The sequence below is a fragment of the Rhinopithecus bieti genome, unplaced genomic scaffold (assembly GCF_001698545.2).
Source record: "Rhinopithecus bieti isolate Rb0 unplaced genomic scaffold, ASM169854v2 scaffold_50517, whole genome shotgun sequence".
Taxonomy (NCBI): domain Eukaryota; kingdom Metazoa; phylum Chordata; class Mammalia; order Primates; family Cercopithecidae; genus Rhinopithecus; species Rhinopithecus bieti.
This window is the reverse complement of record NW_016819943.1, coordinates 307,461-315,174: the sequence shown is the minus strand read 5'-3', so window position 1 is coordinate 315,174 and position 7,714 is coordinate 307,461.

The window sequence follows — 7,714 nt, the reverse complement described above, 5'->3', positions numbered from 1 at the left end:
GGCACTGAATTCTCATGATGCAGACACAGGGGCCTTTGAGACTGAGCTCTCCAACAATTCCTGGCTTGGCGCAAATTGCTCCCTCCTAGGCTGTCAACAAGGGAGGATGAAGTCTGTATTTCAGCTCTTGACATCATTTTGGTTCAGACATCTCAGGCTGGCAAGTCCACAGGCCAGAGCTGGCAGCCTGAGCTCCCTTCTCCCCCTCGAATCTGATGAGGAGATGAGGGAAGGGCAGGGAAGACGGCACAGTGCCCAGTGGTTCAGGCCACAGGCTCCAGAGACAGGTGGAGCAGGATTCCACATCCCAGAACCTGAAAGGAAGCCCTTTGTACTTCTTGGATGTTCAGACAGAGCACAAAGGAGGTGCCCAGAACAGATGTGGGAACGTTCCTCTGAGATCAGAAAAGCAGTTGCCTCCTGGGCCTGCCTCTAGTCAGCTGTGTGGTTTGGAGGACATCACTGTATCAGACCCCTTTCCGTTCCTGCCAAATGAGTAGGTCAGACTTAACAGACTTCAAGGTCACGTCCGTCTCTGTAGGGCTAACGTTCCGTGTCTTGCTACTACCACCTGCGGCCTTAACTCTAAGAATCAACAAGGTTGTTAGTCTTCGTGCAGCCGTGTTGAAGCCAGTTAATCTTAGCTGTGCAGAGAGAGGGTCTCTCCTGAGCAGGCAGATTCTTCCCATCAGTGCCTCTGGGTTTAATAGACCACCGTGCCTGCTCTCCCCACAGGGCAGTCTCGGAGGCTTCCATGGTAACCACCCTGGAGATGCTCCAAGGCCCCTCTTTCCTTCCCCAAGCCCCTCATCCTTTTAGTGAGGGCCTTCTGGACTTCAGATTCCCTCCCACCATCACCTCCCACCCCAGGTATCCAATGCAGAGGAGGGTCTCTCCTGGTGGGAATTGCAGACCATTTCTGGGAGGTGACAGGTACCAGGGTCAGGCCAGGAGGATCTGTTCAGGAGACAGGGCCTTTCATGGAATGATTTAACAAGAAGGGATGGTCCCTCTGGGAGGAGAAGACAGGAGCAGAAACTCGGCATGTGTGTGCTGTATTTGTGATGTGTGTTTACATATGTGTGGGTGTGTGTATGTGTGTGGCTTTGGCATGATTAAAAATTTTGAAGGAGGAGGCAAAATTTGACATGGTTGTGTGGGCCTCACCAACACATGACTCTTATAGCTTTTAAATTTACTGTCTTGACAAATTTCAGGCAGTTTTCACTGTCAGGAGACAGTTGGCCCAGTGGCTGACTTCATGTCCTTCGGTCTCCATGCACCTGGCACACATGCTTGTCATAGGAACGAACCAGGCAGTGGGCTGGCCAAGAGCAGAGCATGTGGCCCTGAGATGGGAGGCCCAGAAGGCTGCCAAAGTTCATCGTGTAGCTTCATGATTTTGGAATCATGTCAAAATCCATTGTCAGTCTTTCTATTAGGTTATGCTCATTAGAAATGTCTTTTTACGCTGAGGCAAGAGAATTGCTTGAACCTAGGGGGTGGAGGTTGCAGTGAGCCGAGATCACACCACTGCACTCTAGCGTGGGTGACAGAGCAAGACTCTGTTTCAAAAAAAAAGAAAGAAAGAAAAAAGGAATGTCTTTTTACATTACAGAATGACCAAGGGGGAACAAGACTTATCTTCTAAGAGCCCACTGATGGCATAGTTCATTGCAAGGATGTGTGACAGAGAGTGCTGGCCAAGCTGGGGCCTGGGATAGTCCACAGCTAATTAGTCCATGGGGACAGGGAGACAGGGCAGTGAAGAAGAGACCCACAGCAATGAGTGGGCTACAAACCCACTGGCACCAAGGGAAGGTTCATGGAGACCCATGGACCGTTTTCCCAGGCCCAAAGAACGTTTTCTTTGAATCATTTAGTCCGAGTTAGAAGGGCATGACTAGCCGCTCATCCTCTCTGCTCCATCAACAGGAGCCGCGGGCAGAGAGAAAAGCCTGTGTGAGAAGGAGCTCTGCCAACCTCACTCCCAGCCAAGATCATCAACGACCCTTATCCAGGGTCCCAGTTTCCAAGGCTGAAATCTCATCAGCAGCTACTGGTATAAGCGAGATCAACAGAGTATTCAGGGTGGTCTTGCGGAACTGGGAGAAGCTTCCTGCATCTTGAACAAAGTAGTGGGCAGGTTGAGCTCTACTCCAGGGTTTCTCCATGTCTTCAAACTTTTGCAGGCATCAGAATCATCTAGGGGCTTGTTAAAACACAGATTGCTGGGTCCCCAGCCTCAGGGCTGCAGATTCGGTAGGTCTGTAGAATTTGATAGGACTCAAAAATTTGCATTTTTTGACAGGCACAACAGTATGAGCCTGTTGTCCCAACTACTTGGGAGGCTGAGGTGGGAGAATTGCTTGAGTCCAAGTGTTCAGGGCTAGCCTGGGCAACATAGCAAAACGATGTCTGTAAAAATAATAATAATAATAATAATAAAAAGAATTCGCATTTCTCACAACTTCCCAGTAGTTGAAGGCAGAAACCCAGGAAGCGGGCTCCAAGTTCAACACCAGTGAAAAGCAGGAGGCTAAAGTCCCTGGGTTGGGCAGCTGGCTGGACCTGGTCAGGTCCCAGTGTCCCTGACTATGGCTCCTTGAGGGGAACAATCAGGTTGTGTTATCTTTCTTTGCCAATGCCTCTGCTAAATGTCACCTCCTCAGGAGGCTGTCCTCGAGCACCCCGTGCACCCCATACTCACTCCTGACCACATCGCTCCCTGGACATCCTCTTTATCACTCATTGGTACAGACGTTGCATTTCCTACTTCGTTTTTTATTGTCCACCCCTATCCCATAACATGAATTTCTTGAGGGCAGTGGCTCTGTCCTGTCACCATTGAATCCCAGCTCCCAGAATGCCATCCGGCCCATTGCTGATGCTCAGTCTGCATGTGTTGTATAACGGGAATTTCCCGTCCTGGGGAGGCAAACTGAACTCTTGGTGCTCCTAGTGGGTAATACGGGTGATACAGAAAAGGTGGCCTTGATATGTCACTGACCCTGGTCACTTCCCCGGGACCTCAGTGGATTCATTTTGCAAAGTCTCAGCAATAGGTGTGGCAACCAGCAAGAACACAGCCTGTCGCTCCCAGCACCTCACAGTCATTTCCCATGAGCCATCAGATGCCTGGAACCAACAAAAAGAGGAAATGAATGGAGACGTGGTGGAAATGATGACGCTTGTCCTGGGGGTCCCTAATGGTGACAAGAGCTCAGTTTCTCAGCACTGATAGTGCTCTGACCTCTGGTGTCTGGAGAGCAGGCATCTGGCTCCCAGTGTCCCTCTCTTTGGGGATGTCCCTGGTCCTCAGGAAGCCTACTCCTACTGGGGACTCTGAGACTCTAGAGACGTCCATAGGGTGCAGGCAGGGCTCCACGGGTGCTTCTGTAAGGCCAGTTATTAGAAGGCTGGCCACTACTTGACCATGAGTGGAAGGACCCAGATGGCACTGAGGATTCTTTTTTTTTTTTTTTTTTTTTAATTTTGAAACGGAGTTTCACTCTTGTTGCCCAGGCTGGAGTGCAATGGTGTGATCTTGGCTCACTACCACCTCCACCTCCTGGGTTCAAGTGATTCTCCTGCCTCAGCCTCCCAGGTAGCTGGGATTACAGGTGCCCTGCACCACGCCTGGCTAATTTTCATATTTTGGTAGAGATTTTTGGTTTCATCATGTTGGCCAGGCTGGTCTCGAACCCTTGACCTCAGGTGATCCACCCACCTTGGCCTCCCAAAGTCCTGGGATTACAGGAGTGAGCCACCGCGCCCAGCCAGCACTGAGGATTCTTAAGACACCAGGGAGCTCAGCCTTGTGTTCAGTAGACCATGAAGGGCCTAGGTGTTTACCCTCCTGTCCGCAGTAGTAATTCTTGGGAAATGGCCCATGTGCCTGTGGGGCAGCTGGCGGGACTGTAAGGTCGTCATGGTAACACAGCCTTTCCATCCTCTCTAGAGAGCAGGTCTGTCCTTCCCCTGGGGATTTGGACAGATGCAATCCTCTCGGACGTGGAACGTCTGGATTCCCTGGGTGGGATGGAGGATTTAGAAATCTGAGGAAAGGCCGTGACAACAGGGGTGGCCCAGCTTACGGATGCCAGTATTCCTCTGTCATTTTCCTTGAGCCATCAGATGTTGGGATTGACCAAAGAGAGGACTTAAAGGAGGATATGACAAATGTGACCTCTTTTCCATCTTCCTTTTCCTTCAGGTATTCCCCTAGTCCGTCCAGAAGGATCTGTGGTACTTTGGGCCACTGTGACCCTCAGGAATCCTGGGGTGTATTGGCAGTCCCAGAGCTGACCACAGAAGCACTCCCTCCTTCACTCACCCCCTCAGCACGCACTTCTCAGGTGTGCATGCAAGAACAGCAAGAATAGCCAGGTTGTATTCGTTTTCTGCTGCCACTATAAAAAATGGCCACAAATTTGGTGACTTAAAACTATATACATTTTTTCTCTACAGTCCGGAAGGGCAGAAGTCCTGAGTCTGTTTCACTGGACTAAAGTCAAGGTGTCTGCAGGGCTGTGTCCCCGCAGAGGCACTGAGGGAAACTTCCTTGCCTTCTCTGGCTCTCAAGCTGCATTCCCCGGCTGGTGGCCCCTCCTTCCATCTGCAAAGCCCGAAGCCAAGAATGACTTCAGTGGTCACAAGGCCTTCTTCTGTATCAAATCCCTCTCTGCTTCCTTCTTACAAAGACCCTTTGATTACATTTATGTCCCACCTGGAGAATCCAGAATACTCTCACCATCTCAAGAGTAAGTGAATCGCATCTGCAAAATTCCTTTTGTTTTATGAAGTAACACTAAGCTTTTCCAGGGATTAGGATGTGAACATCTTTGTGGGCGGAGGGGCCATTATTCAGCCAGCCACACAGGCCTTGTCAGGGCCTTGGTTCTCTTCCCCATTGACAGGTGTGCCAACTGCCATGCCCCTTTCCCAGACTCAAAATCCCTTCCCCAGTGGTTTCCCAGGGCTGGTCTCTCAGGCAACAGAAGTCCAGGCCCCTCCCACTGTCCCAGCTGGACCACAAAACAAACCTGGAGAGGCACCTGTGACTCACCCAGTCAGGAAGGCCATAGGGCCATAGAAGGGGAGAGTAAAGATGGAGTCGAAAGGGGATGGCTGCACCAGGGTCGCTGCTCAGAGGTGAGGTGGACAGTAGCAGCCCTGCCTCAGATATCTACAAGATCCAGGGTCATGCGGGCTCCCCACACCTGGAGCTCCAGTTCTCCCTGGTCTGTGTTGAGGGGAGTGTGTGGATGAGGCCCGGGCTCCACTAATAATCCCTGCTGTGTCTGCACCCTGGTTGTGGGGTTGCGAGGTGGAACATTGAATGAGGCTGGTCCACCAACCCCAAAGTTGGACTGGATGATGGATATCCAGTGTACACGCACGTGTTTGCACACACACACGCACACACATCCCTACAACCCAACCCCCAGATGTCCCAGGCAGTGGCGTTGGGCTCAAAGTTGACCAAGTAGCCCCCGACAAGGTGCCACAGCCTAGACATGGAGCTCTGTGTAACAGATTTGAAGGCCACCTTCCTGGACTCCAGAGACTGAACGACTTCTTCCATCATTTACACATCGGCAGTCTGAGCCTGAAGCACGCATTCTTTGTGGTTGCTTATTTATTTGTTTAGAGGTGGTTTTTAAGGGAAGGTCCCGGGAAGGGAAGACTTTGTGGAACTATGTGTATCCATCTGTTTATGTGTGTGTCCCTAAGGATACAAATTTATTACAGTAAAAATTCTGTTTTACTAAATGTATCCTGGACTGGATCCTAGAACAGGGGGAAAAAAAGGACATTAGTGGAAAAACTGGTGAAATCAGAATAAAGTCTAGAGTTTAGTAAATAACCATGTACCAATGTTAATCTTTTTGTTTTGACAAATGTACCACAGTTATGTAAGATGTCAACAACAGGGGAAACTGGGTGTGGAGTATACAGGAACGTTCTGTGCTATCTTCGCAACTTCTATGTAAATCTAAAATTATTCTGAAATAAAGCGTTTATGTAAAAATTCAGTTTCAGCTGGGCATGGTGCCTCGTACCTGTAATTACAGCACTTTGGGAGGCTGAGGGAGAAGGATGACTTGAGCTCAGGAGTTTGAGGCTAGCCTGGGCAACATAGTAAGACCCCATCTCTACAATTTTTTTTTTTTTTAATTAGCGAGGAGTGGTGGTACGTGCTTGTAGTCCCAGCTACTTGGGAGGCTGAGGCGAGATTGTTTGAGCCCAGTAGGGGGAGGCTTCAGTGAGCTATGATTGTGCCACTGCACTCTAGCCTAGGCAACAGGGCAAGACCTGGGCTCCAAAAATAAATAAATAAATAAGGCCAGGTGTGGTGGCTCATGCCCATAATCCCAGCACTTTGGGAGGTTGAGGCAGGTGGGTCACCTGAGGTCAGGAGTTTGAGACCAACCTGGCCAACATGGTGAAACCCCATCTCCACTAAAAATACAAAAATTAGCCGGGTGTGGTGGTGCACACCTGTAGTCCCAGCTACTCGGGAGACTGAGGTAACAGAATTGCTTGAACTGCCTCCAGGAGACGGAGGTTACAGTGAGATGAGATCGTGTCAGAGTCAGACTCCATCTAAAAAAAAAAAAAATCAGTTTTAAACCCAGTATTGAAATTCAGTTGAAACCCATTTCAGTTTTAAAACCCAATATACAATATTGCTTTGGGAGGTAAACTAGCAAATCTGCTCTTTTGTTCAATTTTTATTTTTTATTGAGGTGTAACATATATGCAGTAAGGCACATACACGCCTTTTTTTTTTTTTTTTTTTTAGATGGAGTCTCGCTCTGTTGCCCGGGCTAGAGTGCAATGGCACAATCTTGGCTCACTGCAACCTCTGCCTGCTGGGTTCTAGCAATTCTTCTGCTTCAGCCTCCTGTCTAGCTGGGATTACAGGCACCTGAAACTAGGCCTGGCCAATTTTGTATTTTAGTAGAGACAAGGTTTCACCATGTTGGTCAGGCTGTTCTCAAACTCCTGACCTTGTGATCCACCTGTCTTGGCCTCCCGAAGTGCTGGGATTACAGGTGTGAGCCACCGAGCCCGGCAGCACACAAATCTTATGTGTACAGCACATCAAACTTTTACACACGAAATCATCCCATAACCAGCCCCAGATCAAGCAATAGAATGTCTCTAGCACCCAGCAGCCTCCCTCTTGCTGTGTCCTAGTCAACATCTCCCCTCCACCAGGAGCAGTCACTATGCTGACTGGTAGACCATAGGTTAGTTTTCCTGTCCTTTGAAGGGGTGACCTGCCCCTCCACACTTGTGGGCGTTTCTCGTTAGGTGGAACGAGAGACTTGAGAAAAGAAATGAGACACAGAGACAAAGTATAGAGAAAGAAAAGTGGGCCCAGGGGACCGGCGCTCAGCTTACAGAGGACCCACGCCGACACCGGTCTCTGAGTTCTCTTAGTACTTATTGATAATTATCTTTACCATCAAAAGATAAGGGAGTGGCTGGACAATAGGATCATTGTAGGGAGGAAATTAGTAGTAAGACATGTGGATACAGATCTCTGTGACATGAATAAGTTCAAAGGAAAATACTGTGCCTTGAGATGCATATGCAAACATCTCCATAAACCTTTGAGCAGCATTGTTTCAGACTATCACATGGGGAGAAACCTTGGACAATACCTAGCTTTCCTAGGCAGAGGTCACTGAGACCTTTGGCA